Raw genomic sequence first — 24263 nt, forward strand, 5'->3', positions numbered from 1 at the left:
ATAGACTTACTGTTTCAGTGCACCCCGTTTTTCCCCATGATATAGGGTAATCTGATTTGAGAGAGAGATTGGAATAGCAGGAATCATGTGTTAAGCCGGTGCTGCCCGCAGACCAGACCCGTCCCCTGTGCTGAGGTGGGACGTAGGGATACATGCACCCGCAGCAAAGGGAGCGCGTCCGGAGTGTGGTGTTAGTGTTGCCAGGCCAGGTATAGTAATGAAGACAATACTTGCCGGTACCGGTAGTAGAGGAGGAGTAGTTATTGCCGTTGCCAAGATCAGGGATAGGAGAGTTGCGGATGATCGAAGGTATAAGCCGTGTTACAGGGATGCCAGAAGTCACGAAGTCCAAGTAGAGCCGAAGTCGAGAGCTAGAGGGGGTAGTCGTCCAATCCGCGTCAATACCTGAGGAGTCACTGAGAGAGTAGTCAAATGCTTCCATACAGAACTATGTCGAGCAACGAGTGATGGGAAGCACAGGCATAATAAAGCTGGGCAGGCCAATGGGAAATGGGGGCAGGCCTGGAGGACTGCAAGGAGTCCTCCCTGATAGGAGGGAGGTGTTACAGCCCAGCTGAGTGTAATCATTGATTTGCATGGAACTGTGTGATGCTTGGGGGCGACGCCTCACTGCAGGGGCAGTGGTTAAAAGTGCTCTGTTAGGCGTGTGCTCTGTAAGCTGGGAATGCATACACATAACGTCTGAGGCTGGCGTTTGTGTAGGTATGCGTGCAGGAGGGCATGGGCGTGCCTGGCGCTGAGCAGAGGAATCGCCGAGGGGAGTGATCCCGCGACGGCGGCAGGGGCGAGGAGCCGTGGAGGACGGTAAGGCAGGATTGTTTTGTGGGTCCAGGGGCTCCCTGCGGAGAGGAGGTGCTCTGTGTGGGAAGCGAGGAGAACGCCGATTCCTGACAGTATCCCCCTCTTCAGGAACGGCCTCAGGACGGTCCAAGAACGGTTTTTCTGGAAACTTCTTCCTGAAGGACTTAAGAAGGGCCGGGGCATGAATGTCCTTTGAAGGTACCCAGGATCTCTCTTCAGGGCCAAAGCCCTTCCACTGCACCAAGAACTGGAGCTGACCCCTGGATAGGCGAGAATCCAAAAGAGAGTGAACTTCGTATTCCTCGTTATTTTGTACCGTAATGGGAACCGGTTTACGAGTCTGATCCGGAAAGAAGTGACTGGAGATAAATGGTTTTAAGAGAGACACATGAAAGACATTGGGAATCTTCATACTGGGTGGTAGTTGGAGCCGGAATGCCACAGGATTTATTTGTTCACAAATAGGGAAGGGTCCCATGGAACTTAGGTGCCAGTTTAGGAGATGGTACCTTGAGGTGGATATTCCTAGAGGAGAGCCATACCAAATCCCCTGGTTTGTAACTGGGCGCTGAACGATGATGACGATCGGCCTGTAATTTCAATCTGCGGGAGGAGTTGAGAAGGGTAGGCTGAATCCTGGACCATGCGGTTTGGAGGGTAGAAATGCGTTCATCTACGGCTGGTACTCCAGAAGGAATGTTGGGGATGGGAAGACAGGGAGGGTGGAACCCATAATTTATAAAGAAGGGTGACTCCCGGGTAGACTCGTTTTTTGCAGAATTGACGGCATACTCTGCCCAAGAGAGGAGTTGAGCCCAATCATCCAGGAAATCGGATATATAACATCTCAGGTACTTCTCCAGGGATTGATTGATTCTCTTCGTTTGTCCATTGGACTGAGGATGATAGGCGGAAGAGAAGGAAGAAGAGATGCCCAATCTCTTCGTGAAAGCTCTCCAAAATTCGGATACGAACTGAGAACCTCTGTCAGACACAATGGACGAAGGAATCCCATGAATCCGGAAAATCTGCTCCGTAAAGATATCAGCAAGGGCGGGGGAGGTGGGTAATCCTTTAAGTGGAATGAAATGGGACATCTTCGAGAACCTGTCCACGACCACCAAGATAGTGTTCATTCCTCTGGACCTGGGCAACTCCACGATGAAGTCCATAGAAATGTGGGACCAGGGGCGGTCGGGAACTGGAAGAGGTAACAGAAAACCCTGAGGCTTTTGACGGAGAGTCTTGCTTTGAGCGCACTTGGGGCATGCGCGGGTAAACTCCAGAATATCTTGAGACATCCTTGGCCACCAGAAATTCCGATGAATGAGATCAGTAGTCTTCTTAAAACCTGGATGACCTGCAGATTTAGAGGAGTGACCCAAGACAGGACCTCTGGAACAAATTTGGATGGTACAAAGAGTTTGTTGTCGGGAATGACTAAGTCCTTGGGAATGCGTCTCTGGAAGTGCAAAATCTTGTCAAGATTCTCTAAAGTAGACGTGGCGAGAATCCTCTCATGTGGAAGGATAGTTTCCAACGATTCCTCTGGCCTCTCTTCAGAAGAATGTATACGGGAGAGTGCGTTTGCCTTTACGTTCTTGGTCCCGGGAATATAGGACAGGTGAAAATCGAATCGAGAAAAAAAAGAGCCCAACGAGCCTGTCGTGGACCAAGGCGTCGAGCGTTCTCTATGTAAAGAAGGTTCTTGTGGTCCGTGAGAATAGTAAACGGCTCTTTTGACCCCTCCAGCAGGTGTCTCCACTCTTGAAGAGCCATCTTCACGGCCAGAAGTTCCCTGTTACCCACGTCATAGTTCCTCTTGGCAGACGAGAATTTCTTGGAAAAATATGTACAGGGATGTAACTTATCTTGGGGCGTGAGTCTCTGGGAAAGAACGGCACCAGCGCCGCAATCAGAAGCGTCGACCTCTAGGACGAAGGGAAGTTCGATGTTGGGATGACAGAGAATAGGTGCGGATATAAAGGCTTCCTTGAGTGTCTCGAAGGCGGAGATGGCCTCGGGTGACCAAGCAGAAGGATCAGCTCCTTTTTTGGTGAGCGCAGTGAGGGGTGCCACAATGGTGGAAAAACTCCGTATAAACTTACGATAGTAATTAGCGAACCCTAAAAAACGTTGTATGGTCTTGAGAGAGTTGGGTCTTGGCCATTCAGTGACTGCTTGAAGTTTACCGGAGTCCATCATAAACCCCTCATCGGAAATGATATACCCCAGGAACGGAGTAGAGGTCGTATGAAAGGTGCACTTCTCCAGTTTGGCGTACAAATGGTGTTCACGGAGACGGGAAAGGACGTAGGAGTTGTGGCGTATATGGTCCTGGAGATCTTTGGAAAAAATCAGGATATCATCCAAGTATACAATAAAAAAATATTGAGTACCTTACGAAAGACGTCGATGATGAAATCCTGGAAGACAGCGGGAGCATTACATAAGCCGGAAGGCATTACTAGATATTCGTAGTGTCCACTACGCGTATTGAAGGCCGTCTTCCATTCATCCCCCTTCCTGATGCGCACCAGGTTATAGGCACCACGTAGATCCAACTTGGAAAAAATCTTGGCCCCCTGTAATTTATCGAACAGTTCGGTAATAAGGGGAAGGGGGTTTAAACCCCTGTAGTCGATGCAAGGCCTCAACGACCCGTCCTTTTTCTTGACGAAGAAAAACCCAGCCCCTGCTGGGGAATTGGAGTGACGAATAAAGCCTTTCTTGAGATTCTCCTGGATATATTCATCCATAGCGTGAGATTCTGGTAATGACAAGGGGTAGGTCTTGGACTTGGGTAGGGAGTAACCTGGAACTTGATCGATCGGACAATCGTAAGTCCTGTGTGGCGGCAAGAGGTCTGACTGTACCTTATTGAAAACGTCCCGGAATTGATGGTAAACGGAAGGTAGAATAACTTCGGGAACAGAGGTATTGGCCAGCAGTTGATGAGTCTCGCCCGACGTCGGCCTCCAGGAAATGGGGGCAGAGGAAGTCCAGTCAATGAGAGGATTGTTAAGCTGTAGCCAAGGAAGACCAAGGGTGATGGGTATCCCAGGAGCGTGAATGGCATCGAGAACTAAGATCTCCTTGTGCAGATGTGAGGACAGAAGCAAGGGAGCCATCTCTAAGGAGATGTGGGCCGGGGTAAGAGGACGTCCATCGATACCGACGAGTGCGATGGGAACCTTCTTTCTCACGAGTGGTATGCGGTTTAACCTGGCGAATTCAAGATCCACAAAGTTTCCTCCAGCTCCTGAGTCAATGAAAGCGGCGATAGAAGTCTTGAACTTATCGCCTGAAAGGGAGACTGGAAATGTAAGTTTCTTAGGGAGTTCACCTTTAGAAAGGGGACGTGGAGACATTACACCCAGAGAGAGCCCCTCTGTACTTTCTGGGTGTTCCCGTCCCGGACGCAGTGGACACTCCCAAACCAGATGTTCCATGGATCCGCAGTGGTTAAAAGTGCTCTGTTAGGCGTGTGCTCTGTAAGCTGGGAATGCATGCACATAACGTCTGAGGCTGGCGTGCGTGTAGGTGTGCGTGCAGTAGGGCGTGGGCACGCCCGGCGCTGAGCAGAGGAATCGCCGAGGGGAGTGATCCCGCAACGGCGGCAGGGGCGAGGAGCCGTGGAGGACGGTAAGGCAGGATTGTTTTGTGGGTCCAGGGGCTCCCTGCGGAGAGGAGGTGCTCTGTGTGGGAAGCGAGGAGAACGCCGATTCCTGACATCATGTAAGTTTGGGTTAGTGGAGTGCAAAATAGAAAAGAGAAACCAAATACATTCATATGCTTTAGCAGTTGTGTCAGGAGTTTTGTAACTCATACCCTCAGTGTAAGCATTAGGTAGATAAACTTCATGACAAAATCACATAATGCCAGATGTCCACAGGACTACATTGAATGTAGAGTAATCAGCTCACATCATTGTTCATATCAAATCCTGCCTCTATATACAGTATTGGCATTTAAATACAAACACTGCTGGCCATGCACGGTTACAGTAGGTATATTGTTTCTTATAAAATAAGGGAGATTAGAAACTCTTAGGGATGTTTGTGCCTCTTCCAACCGACACAGATGGACAGGGGTGGGGGGTGTCTCCTTTTAAGCATTTGTTTATGCTTTACAGTGTTCGGCATTTTCCTACCTGTTTTGATTTTTTTTCCCCCAATACAATTTATTTTTGGAACCAGAACATGAAAATGATTTGAGAACCATAACCCGAGTGAAATTGCCCACCCTATATTAGTGTAGCCTACTACAAGTAGCTTTGCTTAGTGTCCTTTTCTTCAAACCAGAATGTTGTATTGCCTTCGTACTTAACTTATTGCTTCATGCCTTCAAAGCAGCTTTAAAAATGATTGCACAACTGGCCTTCTCTCTCCTCTCTGCCTCCTTCCCCTAGTGCAGTCTGTGTCATGAAGCTGACATTATGAGAGAAATGTTCTACCTTCTCTGCTAATGTCAAACATACTAACCTTCTTCACTTTCTTCACATCTTAATCCTGTTACCTATCCTCATGAAGTACACAGCAAAATCCCCTTTGATCACATTTTAATGAGCAAATACTAATCTGTTATTCAGATTTATGTATGTACTTTTATGATGTGTTTGCTCATCATATTATAAAGACTGCAGAATATGTTGACCCTTTAACAAATAACTTGGAAGACTATGATAGGACTGTTCAATAGTATCCCATCCAAAAATTTGGTACCCCATAAAACCTAAATGTTAATGCTGATTCAACTAGGATCACTCTCATTACCTTTGAATATTCATATTTATCTGCTAACACTATATTTAATTTAGTAAAAAGTAATCCTCTTATAAAAAAACTTTTAAAACAAATGGAAATAGGGCTTTTTAGCCAAGCACACTGAAATCGGCCACTTTGAACAATATAGAATTGGTCCCTTAATATCTATATTATATGTAACCATAATTTTTTTTCTGTAAGGAAAAATCAATTATTTACACTATTTTAAGAGATGCTGAGGTATGATGAAACAATTTCACTTGAGCAAATACAATAGACATGGTTGTCATAGAAACAGATACATTCTGTGGTAGTAATGCTTTCTATGGGGGGTAGATATCAGCTGCTCAATGGAAAAAAGACTATAGTGGCTTTAAATACCTATCTGCTATTTTAACTTGCCACTTCTCTAGTTTTTGGATGAAGAAACAATTGAATGTGTATATGTCCTGTATAATTTATTGTAATATGTATATTTTGCTACAAAAAAAATCAGCAATACATCTGTTGCCCATGCTATTGCACCTTTTAAATGGAATACCGAAATTGTATATTTAATATTTTTTCAGGGCTAACCTCTCCACTAGTACCGAAATAGTAGGCATATAATTAACATTTTCTTTGCAAAAAAGGACAAGTAAAAAAATGGAATTGTTCACCTGTCTGTTTTAAAGTGGCAATGCCGCCCAAAATTGCAAATGATCTTTTAATATGTTTCGAACTGGGGGTTCTCCAAAGCTGAACTACTCCATTTGCAGCTCCGGGAGACTGGTTCCAGAGATACATAAAGATGTAGATGCTAGGGCACATTGCAATATATATATATTTTTAACGAGGGCACCTGCAGTCATCCAACCGAAACTCACAATGTCATTCTATGTGGCTTCCTATTGGCCCACTGTTTGGTGTCCATTTTGTTTCCCTGAGATGAGAGAATAACACTGGTACCTAAAACTTTAATCTCAGAGACCAGTGGTAAATAGATCTGAAAATAGTTGTTGAGCTCTGCAAGACCCCATCGTTCAAATCCTGTAAACCACAACAAAACAACAACAAAAACACAGCAACTGGAATTGCTGCTTTAAGCATATATTTAGCTGCACATGTCCAATGAAACATCTTTAGTATCTGCCGTAGTCGAAGTAGCAGTGGAGAAAAGGATCAGGTTAACCTCCAGTTTATTGTATGTATGTGACTGGGTTAACACAGTTATGTTATTATTTTGGTCTATAATGCTAGTTATTCTTTGCACACCTATTACTCACTGAATGGGCTCATATATAGACAAATACTGTACAGAGTGCTTTATTGGTTCTATTGATTCTGTGTGGAACTAGTTAGCACACACATTCCCAGCTAGCTCAAACTCCTATAGCTGGGAATGTGTGTGTTAATCAATTTCTGGCTGGCAACAGTTGTATGGAGGTAGGTGGCACCTCCCCCCAGAGCTCACTCCTCCTCACCTTTTTAACTTGGGAGGTCTTTTCACTTTGCTGCAAGAACAGGATCTACTATGGTTATTTCCCCTCATACAGAGGTAAAGGGAAGGGTTCCCAGTGTAGTGTAGGACCTGCATTAATTTGGTTATACCTTGACGTTGGTATGCAGGCTTATGACGCTTTCGCCAAAGGGTTTAACTAAATAACCATGTAATTATTATTATTATTATTATTATTGAAGTATTTCAACTTTATACTTATTACCATATATGTTTTGTCAATTTGATGTAGCATTGGGCACCCCTGTCTTTTGTTGTGTATATATATATATATATATATATATATATATATATATATATATATATATATATATATATATTCACACACACACACACACACACACACACACACACACACACACACACACACACACACACACACACACACACACACACACACACACACACACACACACACACACACACACACACACACTATATAGCACTGTTTCCCCCACCCTCTTTAAGATGTATTGCTGGCTACAAGGGTTGTTGGTGTGCATACCTGTGAGGGTCAGGGGAGCTGAGCTTATCTGCGATAAGGAGATCAGTACAGGTTGTTGGTGTCATCTGGGTTCTTCATCTGTGGTTCAGCGCCTCCAGCTTCAGTGGGCTCCATGTAGAATGGAGGCAGTCCCCCTGAAGCAAATCTCTCATACACCCTGCTACTGACTCAGATCCAGGCAGGTGTAAAAGTTAACAAAAGGGTCTTTATTCTTAGCAGTCACTGCATGATGGTCTTACAGCGGTGCAGGGTCTAAGAGGATCCACCGGACAAGGCCGCACCCAGCGCCTCTTCGAGGTAGGCCACCACCGGGTCCTGGGAAGCAGAAGGAGCGGAAACCTCACCAGACGTCGGGTAAGCGTTGTCCCCGGATTCCTCCACAAGCAGGTCCGGCACAGTGGCAATGTCATCGGCAGGATGGGGGCTCCTTTGAGGTTCCGGAACCGTCAAGGTGGACTCATCTGGACCGGAACTTTGTCGTGGAAAGCAGGTAGAAGAAGGACTCTTCTCCACAGGTTCCGCCCGGCTGATGTCATAGAGGACAGCAACGGGTGGGGACACCTCCACCAGGACGGAATGCCAGGGCGAGTCAGTCGCCCAGGCCATCATACTTATGGAGCTTCCCCGCTCCGCGGTCACTTGGGGACTCACACCCGACACCCCTGGGGCAGTCCACTCACCCTCAGGAACCTTGGCAGACACTGATCCTAGTCCTGGGACCGCCCGTAGTAGTTAGGCGCACGGACCCACAGCAGGCTGGAACTCAGGTCACAGGGCACATGAGCCCACGTCTTCTGTGGCAGCAGAACTTAACAGAGCCACCCCAGTTGGTGTGGGGCTCTAGATCGTGGCACAAGCAGCTCTTGCAGGGGGCACCTTTGGAGACGTTGGTTGGTGTTCCTCACTCTTGCTCAGCTCAAGTGTGTATGAAACATTTGGCAGCATGGAGGACTACTCCCAGCCTTAGACAATCACGGATTGGCTGTATACTCTTTACTCCTCCCCATGGTGGAATTTAGAGGTGGACGGTTTGGGTGGAAGGCTGACCTGTCTCAGGATGAGCCAATCACTTTAGGGGTGGCACCAACATGAACCGCCAAAAGGATGCAACTGATTTTGCATATTTTTGCAAAATAGAACTTGCAGCCCATGCGGTCTGCTGCTTCTTGGCGGGAGTGCCATTTTGTAGCACAAAACAAACAGAACAGGCCACCATGTGGTGGCAGTCATCTTAGATCTCCAGCACTCTCTTTAAGGTACACACGGGTCCCTGGTTGTACCATCAGGGGCCCGTTCCTTACTTTTCTCCTTTAGGACCCTCTTGAAAGGTCCAGAGTCTGCCAGGTGCCCAATCCCCACATACACTGCAACGGATTGTCCCTTATAGCAGATTTACAATTGGGGTTCACTCTCCCAGGATACTTTTCCTACTGGGAGCCCCCAATATAGAACATGAACTTGACATTTGTATGTGTGTGGGGGTCACGTTACCGGCGAGCGTCTCCATCCTATATGACTCCCTCACGGCACAGTACGTCGCGCCATTTTGCGAACGGGTACCCAGGGTTCTTCAGCATTTAGAGCAAGTCCCCTGGCCCCAGCTTTCAACTACTCTTGGCGGTTGATGATGTAGAGTAACAGCAGTCCCCGGTATCTTCCCATCGGGGGGTCACCTCTATGATGAGTAGAACACATGGGGGTCACACCACCGGTGAGCGTCTCAATCCGGTGTGCCTCCCCCACAGCACAGTGCGTCGTGCTAGTTGGGTGAAGGGGTACCTAGGGTCATGTCTCATGCAATCACCTAGCCCCCAGCCTCTGGACGGGCATATGTATGAAGGTTCACCCTTCCCGGTGTCGACTCAGGTAGAAAGTCATTCTTTACTTTAGTGTGGGTAACAAGAATCCCTGGAAACATCCCATCAGGGGCTCTGGCCCCTTCTTGAACCAATGTCCCTGCTGCATCCGCTGCTGTGTTGCGGCTGTTTTTAAAGTCCCTTTTAAAACTGCTGAATTGCTGCATTCCCTGTAAGCCTGTCCCGATCTCAGCAGCGCCTCCAAATGTAGCACTGTTTCCCCCACCCTCTGTGAGATGTACTGCTGGCTACAAGGGTTGTTGGTGTGCATACCTGTGAGGGTCAGGAGAGCTGAGCTGATCTGCGATGATAATGAGATCAGGACAGGCTTTTGGTGTCATCTGGGTTCTTCATCTGTGGTTCAGCGCTTCCAACATCGGTGGGCTCCATGTAGAATGGAGGCAGTCCCCCTGAAGTACATCTCTCATACACCCTGCTATTGACTCAGATCCAGGCAGGTGTAAAAGTTAACAAAGGGTCTTTATTCTTAGCAGTCACTGCATGATGGTCTTACAGCGGTGCAGGATCTCAGAGGATCTAGGCCTCTGGAGGATGCATGCTTTCTGAGTTTGGAGCCTTTGATCTTACAGACCAGTCAGCGTTGCGTCCTGACTGGCCTCTCACACTCCAAGGAGGGGAGATGAGGGAACTCACGTCCACTCCTTATAAAGGGTGAACACAGACTGCCCTTCATTTGGCTCTTCCCTCCTGAGGAACCAGAAGGGACGGGCTCAAAGTCTATTCCTATACCAGATAGGCTAACACAGTCCATGAATCACCACCACACCTCTGTCACTCAGAAGGGAGCATGAGGGTGGTCAAAAGCCCACAGGATTGGCCTATCATACCATAGACTGCTTAGGGATTATGTGATAGGGGGGTGGGAGAGAGAGGCAGAATGTCAGAATGAACTTGCCATGATATATATATATATATATATATATATATATATCAAACAAAACAGAAATATAAAGGAGCGCCTAATGCAACAACCTGCCTGACTGTGAGTAAGTTAGCTACTCTGGTATAACAACCTATGGGGTGGCCAAGGGGAATAAAATATAAAATAGAACCTATGTTGTTATAAGATAAAACATATATGACAATAGTTTAACTTTAATATAAAAAAATGCGTACAAATTAAAAAATATAATAATAAATTGTTTCAATGGAATAATACCAAAATACTAAAAAAAAAAACCTTTAAAAAACATAGAGTCCCGTTCCAAGTAAATGCATCCAGGTACAAGGCAGCCCGTTTGAAAGGGATCACAACTCCCTAAGGATACCTATGGAAAGAAAAAAGAAAAAAACAGGCGCACACCTAGTGCATTAAAGTATAACAATAAGTTTATGGAACATTAAAAAACAGACAAATGCCCACTCACAAAAAAAACGGTAATAAAGTGCAGTTATGAGATTGGCCCTCATATGCCAGTGGTAGCGTCCGGATCAGCAGTAGTGTCTTTTCCTACATACATATGGCGCCGGCACGGCGTGGTCTCCTTCACCGGAACTGACGTCCACCCGATCTGGTGCCCCGCAAAAGGAAGCCCCGCCGGGAAACAGAGTCCTCGTCCGCCTGCCTTTGGTCACCGCACCACCAGGGGAAACAAGGATGTATCCACTCCTCTGTTTGGCTTAGCCGCTCCCAACTTGCATCAGTCTTTCTTGGTGGGAAAGTGCCTGCTCTGCATTAGCCACGCCCTACGCGTTTCGTCATGTGATATGACTTCATCAGGGGATACCCATTGGTTGTGACCTCACGATATTTATAGCAAGGTGAATTTGCATACACAATTACAAAGTTAATTAGAACATTAATTGTATGTATTAACCCATTCCATGAATTCAAGTTTTCATGTTGCAATGATTGCAATGGAAGGGTTATGAGGACACCACTGAGTTTGCGGAGAAATAGGTTATAGCTCATATTAATTATATATAAATATATGTTGATTTTGTATTTCAATTAATATAACTTTTAGGACAGTATACAAATAAATATATAATTATATAGACTAATAGATATATTTAAATTCAAAAGTGAATTAGATGCATTCAATTAATATGTAAAAAAGGAAGTATCAAGAATTGGAGTAACTGATAACAATAAATGTTAACTACCCTATTAACCCTTAACAACATTAATCAGCAATATTTTGCTGCACACTAGATCCACCCGAGTAAGGAAACAACTATATACCTGTTGTGGGTCCATAACTAGTACATAATATCATAGATTACAACTGGAATCAGAGGTACAGCAAAAGTTGTTGTTTGGCAAGGACAGAAGAATAACCAACACGATGAATAAATAAGAGGTGTACTACAAGTATATATATTATATATATTAAATAAGTATGTGTTGGTAAGTATGTATGGTGATAGTGTGAATAAAGCTATGTATAAAGAAATGACTAAAGTGACTCTAATAAAAATGTGAGTGTGGCGCAAATACTGTTAATAATAGAATGAGACCAGCCACGGACTTGAACAGACACATCCGCAGTTCGATGCAATATAGAGACTCATAAAACCCATATTGGGATCGTGTATAACATAGCTTCCAGAGACTGTGTGGGATATACATTTAAAGACCCGACATGTCACCATAGTTCAGAGGGAGTGCTATAAAGCACTCAAACCAGACTGGTAGTACACCTCTTATTTATTCATCGTTTTGGTTATTCTTCTGTCCTTGCCAAACAACAACTTTTGCTGTACCTCTGATTCCTGTTGTAATCTATGATATTATGTACTAGTTATGGACCCACAACAGGTATATAGTTGTTACCTTACTCGGGTGGATCTAGTGTGCAGCAAAATATTGCTGATTAATATTGTTAAGGGTTAATAGGGTAGTTAACATTTATTGTTATCAGTTACTCCAATTCTTGATACTTCCTTTTTTACATATTAATTGAATGCATCTAATTCACTTTTGAATTTAAATATATCTATTAGTCTATATAATTATATATTTATTTGTATACTGTCCTAAAAGTTATATTAATTGAAATACAAAATCAACATATATTTATATATAATTAATATGAGCTATAACCTATTTCTCCGCAAACTCAGTGGTGTCCTCATAACCCTTCCATTGCAATCATTGCAACATGAAAACTTGAATTCATGGAATGGGTTAATACATACAATTAATGTTCTAATTAACTTTGTAATTGTGTATGCAAATTCACCTTGCTATAAATATCGTGAGGTCACAACCAATGGGTATCCCCTGATGAAGTCATATCACATGACGAAACGCGTAGGGCGTGGCTAATGCAGAGCAGGCACTTTCCCACCAAGAAAGACTGATGCAAGTTGGGAGCGGCTAAGCCAAACAGAGGAGCGGATACATCCTTGTTTCCCCTGGTGGTGCGGTGACCAAAGGCAGGCGGACGAGGACTCTGTTTCCCGGCGGGGCTTCCTTTTGCGGGGCACCAGATCGGGTGGACGTCACTTCCGGTGAAGGAGACCACGCCGTGCCGGCGCCATGTGTATGTAGGAAAAGACACTACTGCTGATCCGGACGCAACCACTGGCATATGAGGGCCAATCTCATAACTGCACTTTATTACCGTTTTTCTTGTGAGTGGGCATTTGTCTGTTTTTTAATGTTCCATAAACTTATTGTTATACTTTAATGCACTAGGTGTGCGCCTGTTTTTTTATTTTTTCTTTCCATATATATATATATATATATATATATATATACATATATACATACATACACACACACTGATGCTAGTATTATCTATAATGCTAATGTTGCACAGGGCTTCAGTATAAATCCTAGCAAATAACAGTTTGCCTCCCTGCTTTCTTACAATACTGCCCTGCAAAATGTAGCTCCAACCTTCTGTCAAGGACAATTCTTTTCTTAGCAGTGTTTGCTAGTTTTTCATTTTACAGAAATACAACATTGCATTAAGCTTTAAATGGTGCTATAAAATTAATTTATACAAATAGTGATCATATACTGTACATGGTGATCAGTAAAAGAGGTATGACTATAAAAGTTGTAATTAGAGAACTGTGTATGTGTGCCGGCACATAGATGGATGAATATGATCATAAAATCCTGTTTTCAGCAACCTTCTTCTCTGATCTGAATGAGAATGAGGCTACAGAGGAAGGCAAATAATAAAAAAAACGAAGGCTGGAAAGGCAAAAAATGCATTCTTGTACAACATTTCTGGTGATTTCTCTGTAATGCTGCAGCACAGTGGTTGAATTTCTCCCATGCAAGACACTTTTGAAGCTTGTTGAATTGTAAAATAATATCTATTCTATAAGCAAATTAATATTCTGCCCGTCACTTTCATACCAACTGTATGCTTCCGTGTACACTCTGCACGTAACATTTTACACTTCTCCCCTGCCTGGTACTTGGTTATTTCATGCCTCAAATGTACTTTTTACTAAAATAGTTATGAGACTGGGATTATTTCCCACTTGTAGTTCTATAAAAACAGTCGCTTATCCATTTTACCACAGGAAAGAAATCTTTCAGCACCACAATAAACCAAATGCAATCCCCGAAATTTCTTTGCAGGACGCTGTCACGTGACCACGGGAGACCGCGGCTATCAAATAGGGTTTTGCGGTTACCATGCTACTTTTCAATAATAATAATGTGGTTCCCCATGGATCATATGGGTTAATTTACACCTCTGTGGTTCAAGTGCTGCAGGTGTACTTTGGTAAACTGGCAGAGAGGTAAGAGCTCGGGGATTGCACTTTATTGCAGGTCAGTGCATGGAGGGTCACAAGCACAATGTCATCGTCGCTGGATGGCATGTTCTGTCTGTATGGGCTTCCAACCATCTTGGTATTGCATGGAGGCGAGAAGAGGCTTCCTCCAGATCATGTTCTCTCTTGCTGCAGTGTATCCAAAAGTGAATAGAGACCATCCATGTGCCTTGCCATATGTCCATCCTCTCTACAAGGTATTTTTTTTTTGTCCATTGAGTTTTGTCTCCGCTCTAGATGGGATGCTTGGGCATAATCATTGGCAAGTCAGCCCATTGGTGTGCAAGGTACAGTATTCTGTATAGTGGCATCACAATTGTCCATTATAAAACCACTTGACAATGCCCATGCTGTCCCTCAACAAGGCATCAGTTAGAGCTAGATTGGAGCTCGGTACTTGGTGGGTTGCGCTGGTTCCGAGTTGGGCTGAGCTGGGTCTGGAGTGGGAGGTGCTGGTCCGAGGTTGGGTGAGCTGTGTGTAATGATGATTGGGGCACCTGGTTTAGAATCTGCTTCTTCCAGATCCGTCCTGGATTATTCCCCTTTGGAGTTTTGGGTGCTGCTGTCTTTTTTCCCCCCACTTTTTTATGAGTGCTTTTAAGGGTCATGTGTACCCTGTGCAGCCTTAGAGTTCCGTAGACCTGTTATTTGTACAGCACTTAGCAGGTTCTTAATTTCTTAGAAGCTTGATCCATCATTGAAGATGGAGAAGAGTGATGCATCAGAAGAGTTCTGATTAATTTATATACAGCTGACATCACTTGTCATTGGCTGGGGCAACATTCAACACAAGGTGTTAATGTTGGGTATGGCTGAGTTGGTAATTGGGGATATATTGTAGCAAGGTGTCAAAAGTAGGAGTAGGCCTGTAATTTTTCTGGTACGACACACTTAACTGTATAAAACATGCATAGGGAAGCTGGCTTGCACATTCAGTAGTAGATAAGTACATTCTGAATATCAACTATGACAAAAAAATCTAACAGACTAGCATTAAAATAATGCACATGTACAAGAAGGGATTCACAGCCATGATAATCCAACGGTGGCTATGGAAAAGGAGCATCCAGGGGACACTACGCTATGTTCAGTATCATGCCCAAGGTAAGACAAAGATTCATCGGATGGTCCGCAGGGTCAGAACCGAGTAAGTACACTACTGTACAGTATAGTTATTCCTTTTGTGCTTTTCATGATTTATATAGTGTACATTATGCCTCTGTACTCTTTTTCATCTTTCTAATTTTGTCTTTTCACAGTGCAGTGATTTGACTGGTGGCAGAGATCAGCCTTGAAAATTATGAGCCATCTGCCACAGAGGTTAGGCATTTTGTGCATCACAAGCATGATATTGCACTGTCTGAGTCCCGCATTAGTCTGAGACACCATTTGGACTGGACCCCTGGACGTCTGAGGTAAAATGCTATACTGTACAGTTTGTTTAGGCACATGACAAGTAACATACATGTCACTCCTCCAAAATCCAGAAGGAGCAGGATCACCCCAGAAAAGAGAAAATAATATAGTATACACTGTGTAAATAAATGAGGAAATGTGGCACTAAGCTTGGCTCGTATGTCAGCCCACTTACTAGAAGGTAAGAATAATAAAGCTCATCCAATAAGTGGCTAGTCTGTTTCTTCTTAATGCTGCTGTTGCTTGTGTTTCTCAGGGATATACAGGTACAGGTTTTCTCCCAAATTGTTACATGTGGATATTCCCTCAAAATAAGAAAAGAGACATAGTGCGATTCAATATAGACAAAGTTTAGTAAAAACATGTACACCAAGTACTCACACTTTGTGCATGTATAACAGGCAATGAATATAGGGGAAGCAGCTTGAGTCCCTGGTGCTGTGCTGGGACTTCAGACAATGTCTTGCTGCAGTCCTGTAGTCCTCTAGGTGATACGAGGAAACCCCTTCTGCACCTCTCCACTTGCTCTCGTCGCCGGCTTCTCGGGCGTCTGACGTCACTTCCGGGTACGCTCCCCGCCTCCGGCACCGTCGGGTACGAGTGAATGTAGAATTTTCAGATTCTCTGCCACTTAACGCTCTCCCCCCTAACAATCTCTACGCTTTTCACAGATCAACGCCGCTTCATCAGGAGCTATGCCCTACACCTCATCCTCTCTATTTAAAGACCATCTTAATCAATTAGGGATTAATTAGGGGGCAGATGAACATGTTTTGCTATAAGGTGCTATTTACAAACACATTACAATTTACAATATCTTTAAGTCTTAAAACACACATTAGCAATATAAAACAAGACTGTAATTAATATAAGTCACTATTTAAATGAAAACATATCAAGTTATACAACTAAAATGTGTATTATAAATGAACAGCACTAATCCCTACAACTTAAATAAAAACCAATTCTCAATCATAAATATCCCAATAGCGCAAATTGAAGGAAAAATAGCAAGGGAGAAAAAACAAGAAGCAGTAGATTAATAAAACATCTTGTTTAAAATCACATATACAGTTAAATCATAATAAAACCAGAGAGAACTGAGTTGGTACACACAAAAGGGGAGATCCATATATATTCGTGGTTGAGAAAAATCTTCATTAATATAAAAAATGTATAAAATATGTAAATATGAAAAAGTTTTATTAAAATATTATAAAAGCAATAAAAAAGGTATTATCTCAAATTCCACGTTTAGTCCAAATGGTATAAATGTTTTGAGTTTATCGATCCAAAACATTTCTCGCTTGCTCAAATCCAATCCCCTATCTCTTCCTCTCCAGTGTTGTTGTGCCAGCTCTATCCCCATAAAGGTTAAACCTGTGGGATCTGAATTGTGGCATTCTAAAAAGTGTTTTGACACATTGTGAGTCATAATCCCTCTTCGAATGGTGCTCAAGTGTTCCAGTATACAAGTCTTATAGGTCTAGTAGTGTTTCCTACATAATGGAGCCCACAAGGGCATTTTAATATGTATATTACATAATCTGACCTACAGCATATACATTTGTTAATTTTAACTAAACGTTGTCTATATTTGATCGCACTATGTCTCTTTCTTATTTTGAGGGAATATCCACATGTACCAATTTGGGAGAAAACCTGTACCTGTATATCCCTGGGAAACACAAGCAACAGCAGCATTAAGAAGAAACAGACTAGCCACTGATTGGATGAGCTTTATTATTCTTACCTTCTAGTAAGTGGGCTAACATACGAGCCAAGCTTAGTGCCACATTTTCCTTGTTTATTTACACAGTGTACACTATATTATTTTCTCTTTTCTGGAGTGATCCTGCTCCTTCTGGACTTTGGAGGAGTGACGTTTGAAAAAGAAGACTTTTGGAAACCAGTCCTCACCAGAGGTTTTAAGCAATTTTCATACCCAGAATCTATCCCCTATAATTATGTTTTTCTTTATCCACTTTTACTTATTTGTATGGTCAGTGTGGGAGCGGCGTCCATTATTTTGGTGTGAAGTAATATACATGAACATTGTACCATATTCCCGTTCTAACCTCTTTTTTTTTATTTTATTATTGCAGAGCGTATCTCATGATAAGGGATGGCAACAGGTTTAAAAGAGTTGACCAAGCACATGCATGGATTGATAGTGGGAAAAGTTTGAGGATGTCATATTTTAGGATGAGACAGTTACCCTGGAAACATTTTTCACTATGGCATTCAGAAACAAAATGCATTTATCCCTGAAACCCTCGATTTGAGCATCCACTCAAGGTTCGTGTGTGTGGGAGGGGGCGCACAATCTCTAGAATTTGACCAGGACCTATAGTTATATATGAGGGGAAGCCCACTTCGGTTCAGTGTTGTGAACAGTAACTGTATATTAATGTGACCTTGTCCCATTTCAACTAAAACAGTGTAACATTTTTATTGTTTCTTCAGGTATCATAGAAAAATCCTACTTCCCGGAGGTCATTAATGCTCAGGAGGTAGCACCATACATTACTGAATACATCACATTGGGTCACCAGTGCTTTCATGAGAACAGTCCAAAACACATGCACAGTGCATCCGCGACATTCATGAAGGACAGTGGAATCCACTGGGTCAGAACACCTGCAGAGTAAGTAACTGTATTGTAGACTAGTATACTATTAATTGTATAAAATACTGTAGTACTGTGCTGTTATGTGTGTTTTATTGTATCCTTGGCAATAACCTTACTGTATTTATTTTACTTGCAGATCCCCTTATTTGAACCCTATCAAATTGGTGTGGCATACACTTACACATCATCTGCCTAAGCATGTGAAGCCTGCTAACAAAGATGAATTAGTGAATGGGATCAAGAATTTCTGAAATTAACGTGTAAGTGTAGGAACTTGCAACAACTACATAAATCATATTAAAAAAATGTGTTACTGGTGGTTATTGAAAAGAACAGGGATGTAGTTCTGCACTGTAATATTAAATAATTGCCTTGTAATTTTGTATTTCACATTAAAAAAATTATGTTTTCCCATGTCTTTTACTGTATTTCTCATCAAATGCAGCATTATCAAGTTTTGGTAGCAGCTGACTAGTATCGACTACTGATGGCGTGTGAACGGCTTATTCAGATTTACCCTTTTGGTAACAAAAGACAGGATGAGGGGAATGGGCCACATTTCTTAAGTTTTATTCACAGTGGTAATGTCTCTGGCCCTGTACAATGCATGTAATTGGTGTAGAGCATACATGTATTGAAACCGTTTGTTGCAGAGGACACACCCAGCTCAGTCACGGGAAGGGCGGGGCCATTCACATGATTCATGTTGCAGTGAGAGCAGGATGAGCAAACACAGGTCAGAGTTCTGTTTGCTTAATCTCCTAACCTGTGTCTTTATTTGCATTAAGCTACTGCCGCGACACTCTGCTCAGAAGCACAAAGGGTAAATGAGTGATATGAGTGAGAGGCGAGGATAATGTTGGACACAGCTGGCTGTTTTTTTTGTTGTTTTTTTTTTAACTTTAGTATTTACAGTAATGTTGTACCCAGGTATGTTTGGACCTAATGAGAGTAAAGTTCTCAGTAGCAGGTGGACGGGAATTGACGGAGGTCAGTATTTGCTAACGTTTTTCTTTTGGTTTGCTAAACTTAATCCACGTTTTCTTTTCTAACAGAAAACATGATTTGAATAACTGCAAAGTCACCGAGACACACCTCTTCCTCATCCCCCACCAAAAAAGTGTTGCCTTGAAAATGATCTGAAAGGCAATACTGTACCTCCTAGAGTGGAAGAAGAGAAGAAAGAGGTCAATGTTGTGTGCAAATACATTAATTGTACACTGGGTGGATGCTTGCCACCAACCAGACAGGACCGTGAGTCGGAGGTGGGAATTAGAAAACGCCAACCTGGAGGCGCAAGATTGGGTCCGGTGTGCAGGTTCCAAGTCGTGGATAGCCGGGTCAGGGCAGGGAATTTATGATAGTTGAAGGCAACTCAAGGTCTAGGATTGGAGAGAGCAGGGTAGTCATAGGGAAGCCGAGGTCAAGTATTGGTGAATGCAGGATAGTAGACAGGAACAAGGCAATGCAGGACAAGGTGAGGCAACAGTCAATGTGACTAGCACACGTCACAAGGTTTATGCTCCACTAACGTCCTGGTGTTGAAGGCTAAGCCTAAAAAACAGGGTCATCCAATCAGGCGCATGGCTGCACAGCAGAAAGGGATCAGGCAGGAGCCAATCAGGCGACCAGAGCTTGACAGGGGCAGAGCCTGCGTCCAATCCCCACAGAGTGCAACTAAATAGTGAATGCTTTTATTTAATGCATGACAAATGCAATACAAAGCCTCAGTATTCTGAGAAACCAGCAGGGAGCTGGTTAATTGCAGCTAGACAATTAACAAATCTCCACCTGGTAATCAAACAGGTTAAAACTCCTGCTGAAACAGACCCAGAGCGATTCTCTTGACCACACAGTATACTGTGTGCTGATAAGATACAAGGGGACAGCCCTCTCTTCCAGGGTGCAGCAAACCCAGGAACCTACCAGAGGCTGGACCCTCAACAAACATGCATCCATCCAGAATCAGAGACTGACTTGAAGGGCCACATGCATTGAGGTGCTTTTTGAGACTTTGGGGTGATAGACTGGTAAGGGGCTTTTCCTCCCAGTCTTGTAGACAGGGACATGGAAGTGAGTTAGCCCTTACACAGGGATAGGTGTTTGTTTATTTTGTTTCTTTTTGTATGTTTTGCCTTGTTAAAGGAACAGACTCAATAAAGCCAGGTTTTAATTTCACCCTAATCAGTCTCCATTAATGTAACTCTGCACACATCTCTAAGGTCTCGTTCAGGGTGCCAGAGACAGGAGGTGGAGGGCGCGCGTCCGTGCGTCAGTCTGCTGGGCGATATGTGCACATCATCCCCAGCAGACCTTTGCTAGTGTTGAAGAAGCGGGGCTACAAACCTCAGGTTGGGGATGGGTGTTGCTCTTCTCACTACACTTTCCCGAATTATTTCATTGGCTGCCGAAGTACCAGTGACGCTGATGTAGCTTGAAAAAACAACTTGAGTTGTTTATGGAAACTGTCGCAGCGTCAACTCCGTACTTCGGAGACAATGAAAGCTGTTAGCCTGACAACAGCTATTCGTTGCGAAGCTGGCACCCTGAACAAGGCCGTACATGTACAAATAATGTTTTTTGCGTTTTAAAAATCATTTTGCTTTGCTGTGTTTGTCGCTAATGAGGATAAAGTGCGCGGTAGTAAGTGAGCGGGAAATTACTCAAATTAAATGATAAATGCATCTAATGTTTGGTAAGTTTAGCTAACTAATAGTGTAATATCAAGTTTTTGATGTGTTTAATATTTTTTTTTAAATAGGAACAGGCGAAGTTATGAAAAACACACAGCTCAATAGCCACATGAACTTACAGTATAGAAAAATAAGCTGGTGGAATGAGTGTTTTTCCAAATTAATTACAGCTAAACCCCGTTATAACGCGCCTCGCTATAACGCGATTCGGTTATAACGCGGTTTTCCCATGGCTCCCGTTTTAAAAAAATTTAAAAAAAATTTAAAAAAAATTATTTTTTTTTGCACACTGCACACACTGCACACACTCACTGCACACACACTGCTCATTGCTCACACTGCACACTGCACGCACACTGCTCACACTGCACACACTGACACACTACACACACACTGCACACTGCACACACACTGCACACTGCACACACACTGCTCATTGCACACACTGACACACTGCACACACACTGCACACACACTGCACACTACACACACACGGCTCATTGCTCACACTGCACACACACTGCTCACACTGACACACACTGCACACTGCACACACACTGCTCATTGCTCACACTGCACACACCTCACACTGCACACACACTGCTCATTGCTCACACTGCACACACCTCACACTGCACACACACTGCTCACACTGCACACACTGCACACACACTGCTCACACTGCACACACACTGCACACTGCACACACACTGCTCATTGCTCACACTGCACATTGCTCACACTGCACACACACTGCTCACACTGACACACACTGCTCATTGCTCACACTGACACACTGCTCACACTGCACACACACTGACACACACTGCACACTGCACACACACTGCTCATTGCTCACACTGCACACACTGACACACTGCTCATTGCTCACACTGCACACACTGACACACTGCTCATTGCTCACACTGCACACACACTGCTCACACTGACACACACTGCTCATTGCTCACACTGCACACACTGCTCACACTGCACACACACTGACACACTGCTCACACTGCACACACACTGACACACACTGCACACTGCACACACACTGCTCATTGCTCACACTGCACACTCTGACACACTGCTCATTGCTCACACTGCACACACTGACACACTGCTCATTGCTCACACTGCACACACACTGCTCACACTGACACACACTGCTCATTGCTCACACTGACACACTGCTCACACTGCACACACACTGACACACACTGCACACTGCACACACACTGCTCATTGCTCACACTGCACACACTGACACACTGCTCATTGCTCACACTGCACACACACTGCTCACACTGACACACACTGCTCATTGCTCACACTGCACACACTGCTCACACTGCACACACACTGACACACACTGCACACTGCACACACACTGCTCATTGCTCACACTGCACACACTGACACACTGCTCATTGCTCACACTGCACACACTGACACACTGCTCATTGCACACGGCACACACTGCTCACACTGACACACACACACACACACACACACACACACACACACACACACACACACACACACACACACACACTACACTTATACATAAATCAGCCTTACCTTACCTTGGGGATGATTTTTGAGGCATGTGGCTGCAGGGTGGGGGTGGTGCTGCGGTGGAGGGGGATGATGGCTGCTGCGGGGGCCCCCGATGCTGCGGGGGCTGGTGGGATGGCCCGGTGCAGCGCGGGGGGGCATGGGGGGGGGGGCGGGCAGGACGACCCTGCGCTACGGCAGGGCCAGGGGGCCCTGTATTGCGGCACGAGGGCCCTGTGCTGCGGCGGGGGGAGCCGGACCGGAGGGGAATCCCCCCTCCCATCTCCTGTCACGCGGTGGCAGGGGGAGCCGGAACCGGAGGGGAATCCCCCCTCCCATCTCCTGTCACGCGGTGGCAGGGGGAGCCGGAACCGGAGGGGAATCCCCCCTCCCATCTCCTGTCACGCGGTGGCAGGGGGAGCCGGACCGGAGGGGAATCCCCCCTCCCATCTCCTGTCACGCGGTGGCAGGGGGAGCCGGACCGGAGGGGAATCCCCCCTCCCATCTCCTGTCACGCGGTGGCAGGGGGAGCCGGAACCGGAGGGGAATCCCCCCTCCCATCTCCTGTCACGCGGTGGCAGGGGGAGCCGGACCGGAGGGGAATCCCCCCTCCCATCTCCTGTCACGCGGTGGCAGGGGGAGCCGGACCGGAGGGGAATCCCCCCTCCCATCTCCTGTCACGTCGGTGGCAGGGGGAGCCGGACCGGAGGGGAATCCCCCCTCCCATCTCCTGTCACGCGGTGGCAGGGGGAAGCCGGGACCGCGAGTAAAAACACTGATGCGGCGGCCATTTTTTTTTTTTTAAATTAGCGCGACCCCGTTAGTAACGCGGTGGTCTCGGGGTGGACCCCGAGGACCGCGTTATAACGGGGTTTAGCTGTATGTTTTTAATAGTTGTCATTTTATTGTTATATTGTTGTACTTTTGTTTAATCTTTAATAAATTCTTTTTTTTTTAATACTTTGATTCATTAAGCGAACAGAACAGAACACTAAACCTGTCCAGTGAATTAAAGGGGGGCAACTCAGAGAGCCTCATCAGCACTTTTCATAGTGATCATGCAAGTAAACACTTGAAACAATTGTATGTACAAAAGTAGTTTTTTTTTACAATTATAAAATATAAATGTAAAAACATCCCCACCCACCACAAGTAGAAATGTTAATACAGACAACAACCTGGCAACATCACAAAAACATTCACCTACAGGTACATGGCAACTGAAAAAGTTATTACAAACACACATCTTCATCTCCCACACAGAGCTATTGGACTGGTACGTAGCACTCAATCGTCAGAAAAGCCGGTTCTTTTCTAACTCGGTTCAAGGTTGGTGACAGCGGGCTGAGGGACCCTGCGGGAATTGGTACAGTACTTTGAGAAAAGTGCACTGCATTGGTACTGTGCACTGCATTGCTCCCGACTGGGACTTCAGAATATTGAAAGAACGCAATTTTAAGGCACAATTTTGACATAACTGGACAATGGCACTGACACTAAACACGTGTAGGACATTTAGTAGCCATAGGTGGCAAACATAGAAGCCCACACAGGATCCGTGGACACCTTCATCGGGGTCCCATGGGCATGGATGATGCATAACTAAAACCTGTGGAGCTCGTATGGGTGCAGCGGGTGTTGACCCTTCTGCCATGTTCTGCGTGCTTCTGATGATCCGATTTCTGTTTGGATGTGATGTGGCGTTTCTATACAGTGGGGGTTTCTATTTTCAATGGATTTAAAGGGACATG

The 24263-nt window shown here is 44.6% G+C and overlaps 1 protein-coding gene and 1 long non-coding RNA gene across 8 annotated transcripts in view; both read left to right on the plus strand.

The window, feature by feature from the left end:
- The window catches only part of FARS2 (phenylalanyl-tRNA synthetase 2, mitochondrial), a 507148-nt gene that overhangs the window by 314731 nt on the left and 168154 nt on the right, over positions 1-24263 (plus strand). The window lies entirely within an intron of this gene.
- On the plus strand, positions 17655-18860 carry LOC142488632 (uncharacterized). The gene is made up of 3 exons (XR_012799547.1): positions 17655-17925; positions 18094-18274; positions 18396-18860. It is a non-coding gene; the product is annotated as an uncharacterized LOC142488632 (long non-coding RNA).

Source organism: Ascaphus truei, chromosome 2 (genome assembly GCF_040206685.1).
Source record: "Ascaphus truei isolate aAscTru1 chromosome 2, aAscTru1.hap1, whole genome shotgun sequence".
Classification (NCBI taxonomy): Eukaryota; Metazoa; Chordata; class Amphibia; order Anura; family Ascaphidae; genus Ascaphus; species Ascaphus truei.